Source organism: Hypanus sabinus, chromosome 20, assembly GCF_030144855.1.
Source record: "Hypanus sabinus isolate sHypSab1 chromosome 20, sHypSab1.hap1, whole genome shotgun sequence".
Lineage (NCBI taxonomy): Eukaryota > Metazoa > Chordata > Chondrichthyes > Myliobatiformes > Dasyatidae > Hypanus > Hypanus sabinus.
The window spans coordinates 11525423-11545182 of NC_082725.1; the positions used below are offsets into that span (position 1 = coordinate 11525423).

Below are 19760 nucleotides of genomic sequence, written 5' to 3' on the forward strand. Positions count from 1 at the left end.
ACATTAAGTGTTTTTCTCTCCACTGAACATTGCTGGAAAGAGAGAATATTTCCAAATCCTTGCAGTTATTTAAGTCTCCTTAAGTTAAGGTCAGCACATCAGACTGAACTGTATTTTCCTAATGACAAATCATTTTCACATTAAGCAACAATGAAATACCCAGATAAGATCAAAGTTTAAAAACAAAGTTCAAAGTGAATTTTATCAGACTACATACATGTCACAACATATAACCCTGAGATTCATTTTTCTGTGGGAGACTCCGCAAATCGATAGATTAGTAACTATAACATGTTCAATGAAAGATCAACCAAAAGATTAGAAACTGTGCAAATGCAAATACAAATAAATAACAAGAACATGAAACAACAAAATAAAGAGTCCTTAAAAGTGAGATCATTGGTTGTGGGAACACCCCGATGGATGGGCAAGTGAGTGTACTTATCCCCCTTCGTTCACAACTGATCCTCGACCTGGTGGTGCAAGTCCTGAGGCCTGATGTGCCTTTGACCCGACGGCAGCAGCAAGGAAAGGGCACGGCCTGGGTGGTGAGGATCTTTGCTGACAGATGCTGCTTTCCTACGACAACGTTTCATGTAGATGTGTTCAGTGGTTGGGAGGGCACTACCTGTGAAGTACTGGGCTGAATCCACTACCTTTTGTGAGATTTTCCATTCAAAAGGCATCGGTATTTCCATACCAGGCATTGTTCATTTCCGTAGAACAGCAAGCCACGGGAGCAGATCCTCCAGCCCACAATCACAAACACAAGAGATTCTTGCAGATGCTGGAAATCCAAAGCAAAACACACACAAAACGCTGGAGGAACTCAGCAGGTCAGTCAGTATCTATGGAGAAGAATAAAGAGTTGATGGTTTGGGCTGAGCCCCTTCGTCAGGACTCATGATAAAGGGGTGATGTCCTGGTGAAGGATCCTGGTCCCAAAACATTGACGTTTTATTCCTCTCCACAGATGCTGCCTGATATGTTGAGTTCCTCCAGCATTTTGTACTGTATTACTTCAGCCCACACTATTGTGTCAAACAAATAGACATTTTCGACTGATGAAACAAGTGTGACAAATTCAGGAAGTTAACAGTACAGATTTTGAAAACATAACTGTTAAGAAAAGGGAACTTTATGAGAAATGATACAATCCTCAGGAACATAGAACATTGAGCAACTTGGAATATCTGTTAATTGCCAAATCTTGGCCAGTACAGTGAAGAGCTCTCCAATGTCCCAGCTCTAGCAACCTGCGCTTGGATCTTCACTATGTGAAGTTTGCACCTTCTCCCAGAATGCTCCAGTTTCCTTCTGTATCTCCAGGACTTGCTGATTAATAGATCATCCAGTTAATGAGAAATCCAATTCACGGGAACTAGGAGCATCAGGGTGCAGTTGATGGATATTGGCAATAGAATAGTCTGCCTTCCTTACCTGTGGGGGATTGGTTCCTGGACCCCCCCCCCCCCCCACGGATACCAAAAAACACGGATGCTCAGGTCCCTTATTTAACCTGTCTCAATACAGTGGACCTGAGGTCCCAGCGGAACACCGGACCTTATTTAATCTGTCTCAGTACGGTGGTCTTTAGGACCCGGCGCAGCTCTGAATCCGCAGTGTTTCTGTTCACGAAAATAATCACAATTGAAAATAAAGTGGAAGTAATAAAGTGATTGGAAAGAGATGAAACGCCATTGGTCATTGTAAAAGCGTTAGGCTACAGTCGGTCAATGATCGGAACAATTTCAATGGATAATGTGAAAGGCCCTGCCCCGATGAAAGCTACAATTATTACTAAGCAACGCAGCGGTCTGATTATTGAAATACATATGCTTCTTAAGTGTTTTATGTGCACAGAAAGGTAAAATATATACTATATACTAAGACAAACGTTTGACTAACTGATGCTAAATAATACCGGATGTACCTGTTCCGGCTTCAAATCTGTTTTAAAGACGGACTCAGGAATGGAACTCATTCATAACTCGGGGAATACCTGTACTTTTAAATCATCTCTAGATTACTTATAATACCTAACACAATGTAAATGCTATGTAAATAGTTGGTATACTGTATTGTTTGGGGAATAATTGCAAGAAAAAATAGTTTGTACATGCTCAAACAACGGGTGCTGGAGAGAGAACTTCCGGGTTTTCCCGATCCGCGGTTGGTTGAATCCGCGCATGCGGAACCCGCGGATGAGGAGGGCCGACTGTAATTACCAAGAGATGGAATGGAGTTACTTGGAGAGTTTGGACACAATGAGCCCGTTTACTTCCTCCTATATTGCTACTAAACATGAAATCGATTGACGGTGTGCACAGTGGAAATCAATCCCATTAGCCGTGATTGGGAAAGGAACGAAAACTCACATGAAGAAAAGCTTTTCTTTAAAGAATGTGGAAAAGGATGCATGGTAGCGTATCAATTAGCATTACGTCTTACAATGCCAATGACGCCGGTTCAATTCCCACTGCCGACTGCAAGGTGGGAGTTTGTACATTCTCCCACTGCATCAGTATAGATTTCTTCTGGATGTTCCGGCTTCTCACATCCCAAAGATGTACGAGGCAGGCTTAATACGTTGTGGGCACACTAGGTTCATGCTATGAGGCGTGGGTGGCGACACTTGCAGGCTGCCACCACCTTCCAGTCTGTGTTGACCGTTGACGCCAAAAATGCATTTCACTACATATTTGTCACATAGGCATGGAAATAAAGCTAATCTTTAAGTCGTCCGAGTCTGGTATACACTACCAGAGTTAGTCGTGGAGACAGATACAATGGTGGTTGTCAAAAGGCATCAGGATAAATAACTGAAAGAATTCACAGGACGTGGACAGGACGAGATGGATTGGTTCTTATGGACAACACGATGATGGGGTTGGGCAGAACATCGATTCTACACCTCATGCAGTATTTCTCTCCATTAACATCAACAGATAAAGGCAGACGGGGATTAAAAATGCCCCTCTGAAATCACTCTGCTACCTGTCCAGCCACCAGTACATCCTTAGTGCCTTTCTGATTCAGGGTTATTAAAAAGACTAACACAAATCAAATAAACACTCAATATGTAAGTATTAGGAAAAGCCATCACTAAAATGCATGCTGTTTGTTGAAAATGGAAGCTCTTCTATTTACAGCATCTGTGATTGCCATTAATTTGTTAAAGCAACATGGCACTATCTGGGTCAGTTAACGAACCAGCTCCTGCGTTAGTACCTACTTTGTAAATTATACTTTGTACTTAGATACATTTTGAGAAAATTTCCCTCTGGGGGAGAAGGGACACCCCACCTCCTTAACTGTACTAGTCCCGTTTCCTAAAAGGGAAACTGTGCAATAATGGTGGCTGGAAAGAGTCATTAAAATAAAACAATCACTAGTCTTTCAGTTGCTAAACAGGAGGGCGCACAACACATTGAAAAGGAAGCAGAAATAAGCTGTGGTACAAATTCATTCATTAACCCGCAGGAATGTGATAAAATGCCATGGAGAAAGGTGGTGAGAAGAGCTCTCTGAACTGGTGATGACGGCAATGGGATTCAGTTGACGTAGTTGTCCTTTAATTTTCAGCAAGCAGTGAGTGGGGGAAGTTAGGATTCTAATATTTTCCTGTCATTCATTCCTTGGGGTATTTTCCCCTCCTTCGTGGATGTCTGTGAAGAGTACGAATTTCAGGCTGTAAACTACACACGTTCTCTGGTATTAAATGGACCCATTGAATTATCAGCAGAAACTGGCATAAATCACGCTGCAAACAGGTTGAAAAGTCAGAATTACACAGCACGATTACATGCCCTACAGGAGTGTGCAGACGTCATAAATACAGACCCAGCGGTCAGGATCGAAACCAGATAATTAAGATTAGTTTATTTCAAAGTTGAGAGTACAAAGCGAATTTATCAAAGTACATATGAGATTCATTTTCTTGTAGGCATACTCAATAATTCCATAATAGAATAACAACCATAACAGAATCAATGCAAGTACACGCCAACAGAGTAGACAACAGTGTGCAAAAGATATCCAAATGCAAGCACAAAAAGAAAGAAATGATAATCAAAAATAGATAAATAAACAATAAGTATGGAGAACATGAAATGAAGAGTCCTTAAAAGTGTGTCCATTGGTTGTGGGAACATTCCAGTGATGCAGCAAGTAAAGTTGAGTGAAGTTGTCTCTTTTGGTTCAAGAGCGTAATGATTGAGGGGAAACAACTATTCCTGAACCTGGTGGTGAGTGTCCTGAGGCTCCTGTACCCTCTTTCTGATGGCAGCAGTGAGAAAAGAACATGACCTGGGTGGTGGGGGTTGTTTGAACGATTTTTTGGTTTAGCACATTCACATTTAACAAATGACTTTGGTTACCTGTATTCACATCTGAATATGTATTGTAGATTTAATTTGGAGTGCAGCTCTGGACAATGTGTCCCTGAAAGCCATGAATCTCAGACCAGACAATGTTCATTAAAATTAATTTGGATATCTGTGGTGATCGCGGATCAGGAGGTGTGAACTTCCGTGTTTAGTTTCAAAGAAAGCACTTCGAGTGCCACTGCAGAGAGAGACACTAAGCAATCAAAAGTTCAAAGTAAATTTGTTATCAAAGTACATATATGTCACCATATACAACCCTGAGATTTGTTTTCATGTAGCCATTCAGTAAATACAAAGGAACACAATAGAATCAATGAAAGACTGCACATAACAAGACAACCAGTGTGCAAAAGACACCGAAATTGTTCAAAAAGAATAAACAAAAAATAATAAAAAATAAATAAGCAATAAATATTGAGAACATGAGATGAAGACCAAACCATTAACCACAGCCAACATTTACTGTTACTGACCTTGCAATAGAACATGTGGATCCTGGATCGACCTCTACAGTCACCTGAGGACCCGCCAACAGACCACTCTTCAGGAGCACATCACACTCGACTCAAGAGATTGCACTACTACCGCCACCACAAGGTGCACCATTTTGTCACTTCTTGAATATACAAAGTTCAAAGTAAATTTATAATCGCACTACCCATGTTGCCATATGCAACCCTGAGATTCATTTTCTTGTGGGCATACATATACAGTTACCTATCACTCATTCATGATGTGCACAACCATGGTCTTTCCATGATCCATGATTGTTCTTGGCAATTTTTTTTTCTACAGAAGTGGTTTGCCATTGCCTTCTTCTGGGCAGTGTCTTTACAAGATGGGCGACCCCCCCCCCCCCCAGCCATTATCAATACTCTTCAGGGATTGTCTTCCTAGTGTCAGTGGTTGCATAACCAGGACTTGTGATATGCACCAGCTGCTCCCACAGCTTCACATGACCATGATCGAGGGGAGGGGCACCAATGTCTCCACCCCTCCACATACATGACAGTTGTATATAAAAATTCTAATAATCAGTATAATCTTTGTCCATGCATGGGGTACTTCACAAAACATTCACAAGAGTCACAAGACATTCAGAAGGTGTCATAAAATTACTTGTATCCTTCCTCAATTTCTATTGCTCTGAAGGCCACAAAATATTCCACTGATATTGAAAGGAAAGCATTCACACCAGCGATCTCCTTCCAAACAATGCTACTTTAAAAAGTACTCCATCTCCAGTGCTGTGGCAGAGTGTAACAATGAAATTAATTGTCATGTTTGAAAAATTGCTTCGAAAGTAGTTAATTAGTTGTGCATAATCCATTCAGATCTCATAGCTACTGTCATTTGATAAGATTTGTTTTACCTCAGTTCCACATCCTTGCATTAGTTATAAATATATCTTTTAATATATGAAAATTAGCAGTCTGTCTTGAATATACTGATCAGCTGAACCTTGGCTGCCATTTTGAATGGAGATTTCCAAAGGTCCATTATCCCTGGGTGAAATATTTTCTCATCTCAGTCCAGAATAGATGACCCATTATTTTTGAGTTGCCCACAGCCCAGCAAGGTAAAAACACAAACCTATAATGTAATTTGATTAGATTATCTTTATTTGGCACACGTACATCGAAACACACAGTGACACGCAATCTGAAGATATGCCAGAGCAGACAGCAAGTGTCAGCATGTTTCCAACGCTAACACAGCATGCCCACAGCTTAGTAACCTGTACGTCTTTTGGGCTGTGGGAGGGATCTGGAGCACAGGGGAATATACAAGCTCCTTAAAGACAGTGGTAGGATTTGTACACAAATCCATGATCGCTGGCACCGTAAAGTGTTGGGCTAATCACTGCGCTACCATGGCAGAGTCAGTTAATGGAAAACCCAGGTATAAATCCCGCCACCATCTGTCAGGAGTTTGTATTCCTCCCTGTGACCGCGTGGGTTTCCTCCGGGTTCTCCGATTTCCTCCCACAGTCCAAAGATGTACTGGTTGATAGGTTAATTGGTCATTATAAATTGTTCCGTGATTATGCTAGGGCTAAATCGGGGGGGGGGGGGTTGCTGCTGGTGTGGCTCAAAGGACCAGAAGGGCCTATTCTATGCTGTACCTCAATAAACGAATAAAGCTTTCTATCAGCACGCACAAAGTCAAGGGCAAACCCCAAGTTCATCCTGCCGTCGCCCCAAAATTTCAGGCCAACTGTTTGCTCTTGACAAGGCTTGTGAAGCTCTGCTAAAGGACTAACCCATTGTGGATTAGACAGTTTTTAAATGAGTCTTCTCAATTATCAGATCAAATAAAACCAAGATTTAATGTAGTGCTGCAAACGGAGCCGGTGTAGTATATACAATAACATGAGTTTTACCTCACATTGTGAGTTAATAGAAGGCAAAAAGAAAAATTTCAAAAGAAATACAAGTTAGTAGGCTAATTGGTCACATGATATAATTGGGTGGTGAGGGTTCATTGGACAGGAAAGGCCTGTTACCAAGTATCTGTGATCTAAAAAAAAATACCATACTTATCTTTGCATTCCACAAATAACTTGTTTTCAAATACGAGATTCTGAACAACTAAATTAGACTGCTGTTTGTTGATGACAGTTCAGCGTTGAATGTCATCATTCAAGAATATTCAAGAGAGAGTACAGAGAAGATTCACTAGAATGTTACCTGGGTTCCAGCACCCAAGTTACCAGGAAAGGTTGAACAAGTTAGGTCTTTATTCTTTGGAGCGTAGAAGGTTGAGGGGGGACTTGATAGAGGTATTTAAAATTACCTGGGGGATAGATAGCATTGACGTGGATAGGCTTTTTCCATTAAGAGTAGGGGGAGATTCAAACAAGAGGACATGAGTTGAGAGTTAGGGGGCAAAAGTTTAAGGGTAACACGAGGGGGAATTTCTTTACTCAGAGAGTGGTAGCTGTGTGGAATGAGCTTCCAGTAGAAGTGGTAGAGGTAGGTTTGGTATTGTCACTTAAAGTAAAATTGGATAGGTATATGGACAGGAAAGGAATGGAGGGTTATGGGCTGAGTGCGGGTCAGTGGGACTAGGTGAGAGTAAGCGTTCGGCACGGACTAGAAGGGCCGAGATGGCCTGTTTCCATGATGTAATTGTTATACGGTTATATTCCCTCAGTTCTAATCAACATGCTTCAAAATCTGGGCCTCCCTACCTCCCTCTGCAACCGAATCCTTAACCTCCCCATCAGGAGATCAGCCTGCATGGATCCGTAATGACACCTTCTGTTCTGACAACCAACACAAGGAGGCGTGATTAGCCCACTCTCGACAGTCATGGTTGAGTAGCTAAGCACAGCTAGAACACCATCGATAAATTCACCAATGGCACCACTTGCTGGTAAAGTCACAGGTGACAATGAGGAGACGTACAGGAGTGAGATAGATCAGTTGGTTGAATGGTGTCACCACAACGACTTTGCACACAGTGTCAGCAAGACCACTGACCTGATCGGTGACTTCAGGCTGGGGACATTGGGAGAACACACTCAAAATGTTGGAGGAACTCAGCAGGTCAGGGAGCCTCTATGGAAAAGAACAAACAGTCAAAGCTTTGGACCGACACCTTTATAGGACTGGAAGTAAACAGGATGAGAGGTCAGGGTGGGGCGGGAAGGGGAGGAAGAAGTACAAGGTGGTCAGTGATAGGTAAACCAGGAAAAGGGGGAGGGGTGAAATAAAGAGCTGGTAAGTTTATTGGTGAAAGAGATAAAGGGCTGGAGGAAAGGGCATCTGATAGGAGAGGGAAGAAGACAATGGAAGAAAGGGAAGGGAGAGGAGCACCAGACAGAGGTGATGGGCAAATAAGGAAAGTAAAAGGGAAACAGGAATAGGGATTGGTGAAGGGTGGGGTGCGTGGCATTTTCGAGAAATTGATGTACGTACCATCAACCATCAGGATGAGGACTACCCAGACGGAATACAAAGCGTCCTCCAACCTGAGTGTAGCCTCATCACATCAGTTGAAGAGGCCATGGTATGACATGTCAGAATTGGAATGGGAAGTAGAATTGTAATGGGTGGCCACCGTTAGATCCCGTTTTCTGGCGGACAAAGTGTAGGTGCTCAGCAAAGCAGTCTCTCAATCTATGTATGGGATCCCATTGGGGATGGCAGATGTTATGGAGAATGATGAGCTGGACATAGAGGCTCATGGGGTGGTAGGTGAGGATAAGAGGAATCCTATCACTGGAATTCTGGCAGGCAGATGGTGTGAGGGCAGACAAGTGTGAAATGGAAGAAATAGTGGAGGAAGGAAAGCCCCTTTCTTTGAAGAGGACAACCCATTAGTTCTGGAATGAAAGGCCTCATCCTGAGACTGGAGACAAAGGAACTGAGAGAAGGGGGTGGATTTTTTGCAAGTGCTCAGGTGGGAAGAGGTATAGTCCAAGGTGAGAATCAGTGGGTTTATTAAAGATATTGGTAGATAGACAGTCTCCAGAAATAGAGAGACAGAGAGAGATCAGGAAAGGAGAGGGAGGTGGTAGAAATGGACCAACTAAATTTAAGGGCAGGGTGGAAGGTAGAGTCAAAGTTGAAGAGCTCAGCATGGTTACAGGAAGCAGCACCAATGCAATCGTCAATGTTGTGTATGAAGCGTTGTGTAGCGGTACTGGTGTAGGTTGGAACATGGAAGTGCACTCAAGGGGTCAGCAGTGGAAAGAGTGAACAGCTTCAACTTCATGGGCATCAAATTCTCAGAGGATCTGTCTTGGGCCCGACGAATCAATTAAATTCTCAGAGGACCTGTCCTGGGCCCGACGAATCGATTAAATTCTCAGAGGATCTGTCCTGGGCCCGACGAATCGATTAAATTCTCAGAGGACCTATCCTGGGCCCGACGAATTGATTAAATTCTCAGAGGACCTATCCTGGGCCCGACGAATCGATTAAATTCTCAGAGGACCTATCCCTGGCCCGACACATCGATTAAATTCTCAGAGGATCTATCCTGAGCCCGACACATCGATTAAATTCTCAGAGGACCTATCCTGGGCCTGACGAATCGATTAAATTCTCAGAGGACCTGTCCTGGGCCCGACGAATCGATTAAATACTCAGAGGATCTATCCTGGGCCTGATGAATCCATTAAATTTTCAGAGGATCTATTCTGGGCCTGATGCATCGATGCAATCATGAAGGAGGCAATGCTTCATTAGGAGTTTGAGGAGATTTGATATGTCACCAAAGACTCTAGCAAATTTCTACAGATGGCCTGTGGAAAGCATTCTGAATGATTGCATCACCACCTGGTATGCAGTCTCCAATGCACAGGTTCAAAAGAAGCAGCTCTGACAAAAGCACAAGCCTCCCCTAGATCAAGGACATCTTCAAAAGGCAGAGCCTCAAGAAGGCGGCATCCATCTTTAAGGACCTTCGCCACCCAGAACATGCTCTCTTCTTGTTACTACCTTCAGGGAGGAGGCACATAAGCCTCCACGATGGAGGGGCTTGTGAGTTCCTGAGATCCCGAGAGCGATGCCGTCTGGAGCTCAGCTCCTGCTAGGGTCGCCCATGGCAACGAGGTCAAGGAGGAGGTTCCAGCCAAAGAGCGATCCAAATGTGAGCTCATCAGTGGAGCTGGCAGAAGATGACACTTCACAGTGGCGGTGAAGGGTCCCATGCCACTGGATCCAGATTCCAGTATGCCAAGGACCACATGGTGGATGCCCATGGATCAGCCTCCCCACATTAAACAAAGTCAGGCACAGGCATTCTCTGTTAAAGGAATAGACAAATCCTTCGGAGAACATCATACTCGACTTGACTGATTATATTACTACAGGAGCCTGAAGATACCCTCTCTACATTTTAGGAAAAGCGTTTTCCGCTCTGCCAGTCTGTTAACCTGTGAACACTAGCTCATTACTCATCTTCTGCACTATATATTTTTTACTCTAACATCATTTTTTTTATGTCTTGCAGAGTACTATTGCCCCAAAACAACAAATTTCTCAACATATCTCAGGGAATAATAAACCCGATTCAGATTTGGAAAACACAAAGACTTATCCATCCACTGTCAGCCCTGGTTGGACCCCAAGAGTACAAGTGGTGATTGATAAATTTGTGGCCTAAGGTAGGTGTCCATTTTAGAAAACCTAGCACATTTATTTTTCAACATAGTCCCCTCCTACACTTACACACTTAGTCCAGTGGTTGTGGAGCATACGGATCTTGAACCTCATGAGTTATACAGCTCTCATTACATGCACATGCAGTTCAACTTTGAATGATTATGCAGAAAGTTTGAAGTTAGTAACTCATCGGGGTGATTGATAAGTTTGTGGCTTAAGGTCAAAAGAGATGAATTATTAACTTCAAACTTTCTACATAATCACTCAAAGAGTTGAACTCCATGTGCATGTAATGAGAGCTGCATAACTCATCTCCTTCTACCTTAGGCCATGAACTTATCAATTACCCCTGCTGTGGACACTTTCTGGAGGTCCAAGATCTGTATGCTCCACAACTGCTGGACTAAGTGTGTAAATGTAGGAGGGGATTATGTTGAAAAAATAAATGAGCTAAATTTTCTAAAAATAGACTCCTTCTACCTTAGGCCACGAACGTATCAATCACCCCTCGTACATTGCGATCCAACCCGAGCTGAGAGGGAATGGTTAAATCAGAAATCTTGTCATACCTAGTCAGCTCTGTGGCAGGAATAGAGGTTTTTTTAATGAGCCACTATCAGCCGTTCAAAACATTTCATGATGATTGGTGTCAGTGCTACCGGACATTAGCCATTTAGTTCTGCAGGTGTAGAGTTGTTTGGTACAGAGATGATGGTGGCTGATTTGAGGCATTTGGGGACTACAGCCTGGATGAGTGATGTGTTGAAGATGTCTGTAAAGACTTCAGTAAGCTGCTGTGCACTCCGAGTACTCGGCTTGGGATGTTGTCTGGCCAGGCTGCCTTACGTGGGTTCACTCTCTGCAGAGTCCTTCTCACATCTCACAGCGCCTGCTCACCTGGGAGGGTGCTAGCTTTCACGGCCAGTGTTGTGATGCATGCCTAAAAGTTTACAGCACGGGGGAGGGTGGGAGGCATCAGTGGTACAGTCAACACTCTTTTTGCTTGCATAGTTGGTAATGCCCTTGATGCCCAGCCACATATGCTGGGGATCATTATCAAACAGGTATTGTTTCTTGTGCGTAGGCAGTCTTTGCCCTCTTGATGCCCAAGATGAACTTTCTCCTGGCTGCTCTGTCACCGGACTTGAAGTCAACAACCCAGGTTTTTAGTAAGCAGAGAGCGCACCTCTGTATTCAGCCAGGGCTTTTGGTTGGGCCATAAGATGACCATTTTTGAGGTACCAACATTGTCCATACACCAATGCAGCCGATGACAGATGAGGCATATTCGAAGCCTTTGTCTACTCCATTGATGGTGGCCTTCTTGAACAACTGCTGGTCTTTCAAATCAGTCCTGAAGCACAGAGATTGCCTCATTAGACCCTATAGTGATGGCCCTCTTTACTGGTTTCAGCAGTGGTTGGTATTGTTCTGCATTTAATATCTCAGTTATATTGAGTAATATTGTACATATGAAGGTTTATACAGCATTCTTGTTTGTTTAAATAATTAATCACAGGTTACGGATAAAAATAGATTAATTGCAAACGTTATCGCATGTGACAGGTGCGCACCTCGCTTAAAGTGAGCTCGAACTAGACCTGTATTCCTGTACTCCTGTGTCTTCATTTGAATTAATTTATTGTCTTGAAGTTACAAAACATAATATTAGCAACAAGATATTTTTAAAACAAACCCGACATGGCTACCGACCTGTTAAAATGCAGCAAGGTGTTCAAAACAAAATAAAACCCAGCAAGGAACAGTTAAGTTACAAAAAGCATGCATTCTTCAGAAGGGATGACACAATCAAGTTTTTTTTCAAAAAAGGTTGCAACAGAATAATCCACAGATTCATAGAGAGAGTACTTGGTGATAATAATCATAAAAGATAAAAGTGAAAGTGGCTGGTTACATCAGAATGACTGACAAGTTTGATTACAATGGGTAATTGGTTCATGTATATTGAGCTATTGGAATAGTTTTTTGAAGCAAATGAAATAGCCAATGAGAAGCGAGTGCCAATTTTGCTGAGCGCATTGGGTTTAAAGGCATACAGTTCGCTTTGAAGACTGATTGCTCCAACTAAGCCATCAGAAAAGAGTTTTCCCAATATTGTCAAAGTAATGCCGGAACATTTAGAACCAAAGCCGTGTCGATTGCACAACACATTAGGTTTCGTAAGCACAATCAAAAATAAAAGTGGAGTCCATTTCAGCATACATGTTTGAATTGAAGAAATTGAGTATTATCAGTTTGGCAATGGTCTTAATGATACATGAGGAAGTTGTTCCATTTGTAGAATCTTAAAAGAAAGCATTCAAAAACAGCTCCTAACTGAAGCATAGCTTACATTTAACCAGCAGTGGAAGTAGCTGTTTCAAGAACCAAAATCTACTGTGCATGCATTAAGGTTGTTACAAGAACTTGGAGGCAAAAGGCTGCTTATAAAAAGTTGAACAAAGGGAAGGGCAAATAGAAAGGAGTCAATGAAGGTACAAATACAGAGGATTCATCAGAAGACGTTATGGGTTAGGAAACCAAGAGCAGAGATCAAATCATGAAGGGAGCAATAAGAGAATATTCCGGTAAAGTAAATGCACCTTCCCAGTCTCAACATGCACAAACAAGAAGTAAAAGGAGGAAGAAAGATATTCAGAGCTGTCAGAACAACTTCCTGCAGTCCGAGAATCAACTCCACCACAGAGGAGGCCCCTCCTCAGAAACTGAGGCTATTTCACACCCACAGGTCTCACCTGCCAAGCAGAGTGATCCCCTTTTGTCAGGAAATTCATTACGTCACAAGCGTAAGAAGGCCTCTGCAACAAAGAAATCTTTCAGCCTAAATGGCACAGTTTATTTTGCTGTGGATGTCTGTATATAGTAGCTGTAGTATATAATATATTATGTATATAGTTGTGATGCATTCTCTATTGAGTTGGAGTTTACAGCTAAGGAGTGCCGTGTATTTAATAATTCAGTTATGTTAAGTAATCTTGCAAATATATTGTTTGATTATTCATTCATTAATTACAGGTTATATGTAAAAAATACTTCAATTCCATATGTCATCATGCTACCAAGTGATACATGTACACCTCACTTAAAGTAAGTCAAAGTTACACCCACATTTTTCGGACACTTGTGGATTCCTTTGAATTAGTTTAATGTTTTTAAACATAACAGGTGTGCTGGGGTTAACAAAATGCAGGTTCAGTCAGAGAGTCTGAGATGGGGGCATAGGGATGGCTTTGTAACTGCCATGCCTGATTCTATAAACAATGTCCAGTCTGTTCGCTTCTCTGGTGGTCATGGTGACGTGTTGGTGGAGTTCGGGCAAAATGTTCTGCGGGTGAAATGAGGACCAGATGAAGAACAACATCCAGGAAGAAAGAGTAATGGTTTTCATTCACAAGTACTTCCTCTAAATGTGGTATGGCATTTCTTGCACTCAACTTTGTTCCTTTCATGTGCTTTTCATCTGGCTGACAATTTTAAAATCCTGCACTAACTTGCCTTTCTCTTTCGGTTCTGCTTCAGCTCTCAACACTGAAGCAGAATCTTAAAATGTTACCATTTTTAATAAATTTTTGAATTAGTAGGCATTTATGGATCGCATCCTCATCTCAGCAGACCTGAGTATTCTCAGGTCAGGGAGAACAGAGACACATGAAGTGTTATACTCCAACAGGCCTCAACTCTGACACAGAGACAGCATGATTTTGCTGGTTCTCCACAGCAACCATTATGTTTTCAAGCAAGAAAACCAACTGATACCAAATTAACCTGAGCAGGGTATCCAAACTCCCCAACTTATTTTGCAGGCAGCACTCACGTCAGCAAAAAGGAACTATTCGTTTCAATTTCAGCCGGTTAAGTCAATAACAATAAATTTGATTCTCGATTTAAACCCAGGAGCAAAAAATCCAAATCAGAACCACCCATCTAGAAGCAGTTGTGGAATCATAGATCACTACAACAAAGAAATCGGCCCTTCAGCCCATTTAGTCCATGCCAAACCATTAATTACCCTACCTGCACCTGGACCATAGCCCTCCATACCCCTCCCATCCAATAACTGTCCAAATTTCTCTTAAATGTGGACATCGACCCTGTATCTGCCATTTGTGCTGGCAGCTCATTCCATACTCAGACCACGCTGAGTGAAGTTCCTCTCAACTATTCTACCTTTCCCCTTTAACCCATGACTCATCCAACCTCAGTGGAAAAGGCCTGCTTGCATTTACCCAATGCATATCCCACGTAATTTTATACACCTCCATCAAATCTCCCCTCAATCTTCTACTTTCCAGGGAATAAAGTCCTAACCTATTCAACCTTTTCTTGCAACTCAGGTCCTCAAGTCCAGCCAACATCTTTGTAAGTTTTCTCTGCACTCTTTCAATCTTATTGACATCTTTCCTATCAATAGGTGATCAAAATTGCAACGATCTTCCAAATTAAGCCAAGCATTACATATTTAGCACCAGCATATTTACTTTTTAAAAAAAAGACAGGCTAAACAGGTTTGGCTTGTTACGGAACTCTCCAACAATCTTCTACAGATACACTGTTGAAAATACCCTAGTTAATTCACAGTCTCGAATGGCAATTCAAACTGTGGGATTGCAAGAAGCTGAAGAGATTAGTGGACTCAAAGCAATACATCACAGGCAAATCCTCCCCACCATTAGTAATATTCACAGGAAGCGCTGCCTCAAGGCGGCAACATTCTTGAATAAAGGTCTCCGCTCAAAACGACAGCTACCTATTCATTTCCGTAGATGCTGCCTGACCGGCCGAGTTCCTCCAGCATTTCGTGTGTGTTGCTTTGGACTTGCAGCAAATTTCACAACATCTGCCAGTGAAAATAAACATGATTCTGATTTGTGACTTTCTCATGTTTAACATTCTTCAAAGATCCCCACAGTCTGGGTCATGCCACCTTCTCACAGCCTCCATTGGGTAGGAGGTACAGGAGCCTTAAGTCCCACACCTGCAGGTTCAAATACAGTGACGTCCCTTCTCTAACCAACTGGCAAAGCCCTAATCATTACAATCTGGCAACCACTTTGATCTTTTAGCACTCAAATGGACTTCTTCAATTCCAATATTGTTCTTTTTTTATATCGAAATTGTGTGATAATTTAGGTTCAATTCATATTTTGCTTATGAATGCTGCTTCTCTGACACTTCAGGTCTGTGATACCGCTGCAAGTAAATTGTTCACTCTACCTGTGCATACATCTATTTATTAATTGGAGATACAGCACAGAACAGGCCTTTAAACTACACCACCAGCAACCCACCAGTTTAACCCTAGCCTAGTCACAAGACAATTTACAATGACCAATTAACCTACCAACCAGTATGTCTTTGGACTGTGGGAGGAAACCCGAGCGCCCAGAGGAAACCCACACATTTCCACAGGGAGGACAGACAAACTTCCTAGAGGACACTGCGATTGAACTCTGAAATCTGACGCCCCGACCTGTAACAAAGTTGCTCTAACCCTATGCTACCGTGACACCCTGTACATGTGTATACACCAATAAACTTGGCTTTTGACCGTGACCTACACTAATCTCATTCACCATCACTTAGTCCATAGTTTTGTACACCTCGGTGACCTAGACACTTTTAAAAATGATGTTAGCATACCTGCTTCTACCATTTTCCCAGTTAGTGTGATCCAGATTCCAACAACCCTTTGGTTTTTTTAAGGATGACTAGTAGACCTGCTTTGAATGTTCATAACAGGATGTCTGTTCCAGAAGCTTTGAGTACAAGCTCCCAACATCCAAAATATACTTTTGTTACATTGCTGAGTGATGGCTGTCTAAATATACAGTACACACAAAATGCTGGAGGAACTCAGCAGGCCAGGCAGCGTCTATGGAAAAGAGTACACAGTCAATGTTTCGGACCGAGACCCTTCATCAGGACTAAATATACGAGTAGCTAGAATATTAAAAAACAAAGGAGATGTGTCCTGAACTGTACATTAACTGGCAAGGACTTGCCTTTAACAATGTGTCAATACCTTGCACAATCTCGTCCTGAAGTCTTCAAAAACCAACAACCAGTGTGAACATTCAGCTACTGTCCCCCTCCCCCTACCCTCCATGGTTTCTGTGGAAAAGGATCAGAATCTTCTGGACTCAGTGACTGGTTTCACAAGTCATAAAGTATCATTAGAAGATAAATCGGTGCCTCTTTTCCACTCATCAGATATTTATCTGGAACACTGCTTACACAGGGCCCTTTAGTGTTGGACGGATGGGACAGATCAATCTCTTTGAACCTTCCCCATCCCCACGCCCAGCATCAGGCAGGGGGTGCCACAGATTTCATTTATATGGACTAAGTTGGGCACCTTGGTTCCAAGGAATGTTGTTTCATTTGGCAGGATATGTGTACACGGTTGAATGACAGTGAACTTGAACCTGAATTATGAACCGGTTTTATTTCATGCTGGGTACAGCACAGAAAGGGCCCTCCAGCCACAGTGCCCGGCAATCCCCCAGTTAAACCCCAGCCTAATCATAGCACAATGACCAATTAAGCGACCAACCAGCACGCCTTTCGACAGCGGGAGGAAACCGGAGCACCGGGAGGAAACCCACAGGGAGAACATACAAACTCCTTACAGTGGCAATTGAACTTGGGTCACTGGCACTGCAAAGTATTGGGCTAACCACTACGTGATACAACTCCGGAATAATCCTTAACAGCGACCAAGAAGATTCACAAGGGTGAGACAGTAAACATGGGCAAGACCTTCGACAAAGTCTCATTTGGTAAGCTGATCCGGAATGTTCCGTCAGATAGGGATCTCTAGGTTTGACTCTAGTCAACTGAATACAAAAATGGCTGGGTGGAGGAGTCAGAAGATAACAGCAGTTTTTCAGATTGGAGACTTGCGACCAGTGATGTGCCGCAGGGATCAGTGTTGGGTCCCCTTGTAATCAATATTAGCAAACTGGATGAGAATGCAGGTGGCATGATTAGTAAGTTTGTGGTGGCACAGAAGGCAGTGAAGTTATCCCATTTAATCCAAAGCCTGTTTTGAACTTAGATACCATTTTTCTGGAGTTGCTGCCTGAGCCCTTGCCAGCATTTCCTGTTTTCATTTCGGAGAGCAGTTTTTAATTAAATTTTTTCAAATTTCTGCAACAGTTTTACGCAGTATTAAAGCCTTCCAGAAGCAAACTTCTCTTGAACCTTGGTATCTAGGACTATCTAGGATCTATTTATGAGATTGCTTTTCTTTTCTACACGAGGCAAGGTGAAAAACAGGAAACCAATTGCCAGATAACAAATAGTGATTTAAAAGAAAACCATAGCCACAAGTGTGGCACCTTGCAGGTCGGAACAGAAACGAAAAGGCCAAACAAGCACACACGGAGCAAAATGAAACGAGCAGATTGTTCCGGGAAGGGACTAGAATCATGCCAGAGCTGATAATGGACTGGGCGTCCTATCCGCTACAGGCATGTTGCAATTTCCAGCAAAAGGACGGTCGGCTGTTACAATGTGTGCCTACCGCCCGTTCACAAGTTTTCTCGGCGTGTGACAGCCACCCACTCCACGGACTGACCCACCCGCCTCGGCTTACCTCGCCGGCGCTCGCACCACCTGCGCCCGCCTCCTGCGCTGCCCTGTGCCGGGGACGAGAGTGCCCCGTCACGTGGTGTCGAATAAATACTGAGAACGGCTCTCGCTGCTTCCGCCCTTCGCTTGCGGCTTGGGGAAAAACTCCCGTCCAAGAGTTTCTCTGTTGGATTGTGCAAAACAAGCCGTGCAACGAGGAAGTCTGCTTTTATTTGGCTGGCTTTTGATGTAACGTCTTATTTTACGCGAATCTGAACAATTGACGTATGTGATTTTATTCGACTGCCGAATAAAATGTAAGACCCTAAATCAGAGGAATAGAATTAGGCTATTCGGCCCATCGAGCCCTCTCCACCATTCCATCGTGGCTGATTTATTATCCCTCTCAGTGCCATTCTCTTGCCTTCTCCCCATAATCTTTGGCACCCTTATTAACCACAAACCTATCAACCTCCTGATGACTTGGCCACCACAGCCACCCGTGGCAAAGAATTACACAGATTCACCATCCTCTGGCTAAAGTAATTTTCTTCCTCGTCTCTGTTCTAACGGGACATCCTTAAACCCTGAGGCTGCGCCCTCTGATCCGACTCTTCCCCACAATCCGAAGCGTCCTCTCTCCACATGCACTCGATTGAGGCTTTTCAATGTTCCATAGGGTTCAAGAAGATTTCCCTGCCCCGCATTCTTCTAAACTCTGGAGAGTACAGGCCCAGAGCCATCAAACACCCCTCATTTTAACCCTTTCATTCGCAGAGGTTCCTTAAGGTTGTCATAACTGGGGAGGTAGTGGGGATAAGCTCCAACTACCTATTAAATGCTCCCAATGGTGTGCCTCTGACAAACAAGTTTAGCTCCTGTAGCTAAGGAACAAATTCTAATGACAGGAGAAGGGACAAAGGCAGGTTACTGTCTCCTTAAAACCAGTCGCTTTGGGCAGATGGGACTCATCAGCTATGGTTAGCAGCTCATCTAGAGGGAAAACTCTGATCTCAAATCTCCACTAGCTTGCGCCTACACCTACTCAAGGGGAAGGCTTCGGGAATAAACCCTGAGGAAAAATCCAGAGCTGGAGTCCCTAAGATTGACTGGCAATGTCTGCGACGCTACTGGTGCCAGACTGCATGGTCTCTGCTTTTCCTTTGGATTCATCAGCTGCACGGGCAACAGCTTGCTCTCCCTATCGTACTGCCCTGTCTTGCATATGACAGCCAGGACGCAACATCCATGGTCGACCCTAACCAACGGAGGGCCTAATTCCTGGAAGCATTCTCAGTGACCTCCTCTGGATCCTCTCCAATGCCAGCCCGTCCTTTCTTAGATAAGGGGCCCACAATACTCCAAGCCTTATAAAGCTTCAGCATTGCTTTTATATACAAGTCCTCTCTGTGTGAAATTTAGTATTAAGTTACTAATAATTTAAAATAAATACAGGCAAAATATAAAATTCTTTATTATATGTGTAAGCACAAAAATTTCTGTTTTTTATAATTAAACAGCCATGAACTAAGTAGTATATTTTAGATTCAGACTTTATGTTCTGTGAGATAGAAAAACAACAAATATTGAATATCTTGAAAATAAATAATTAAGCATATACATAATATTCATTACAACATATAGTACTAATTAATAGTTTCCT

At 42.9% G+C, this 19760-nt stretch overlaps 1 protein-coding gene across 4 annotated transcripts in view; it reads right to left on the bottom strand.

Annotated features, from left to right (window-relative positions):
* The window catches only part of snx10b (sorting nexin 10b), a 50354-nt gene extending 32090 nt beyond the window's left edge, over window positions 1-18264 (bottom strand). The window contains exon 1 of one of the 4 annotated variants that reach the window (XM_059945084.1): window positions 18123-18264. The gene's annotated coding sequence lies outside the window, so the exon portion shown is untranslated. Of the gene's footprint in view, window positions 1-700; window positions 746-4861; window positions 5005-7873; window positions 9223-18122 lie in introns of those variants that run through there. The other 3 variants (XM_059945087.1, XM_059945085.1, XM_059945086.1) reach the window with 3 other exon arrangements.
* Between the last annotated feature and the right edge of the window lie 1496 nt (window positions 18265-19760).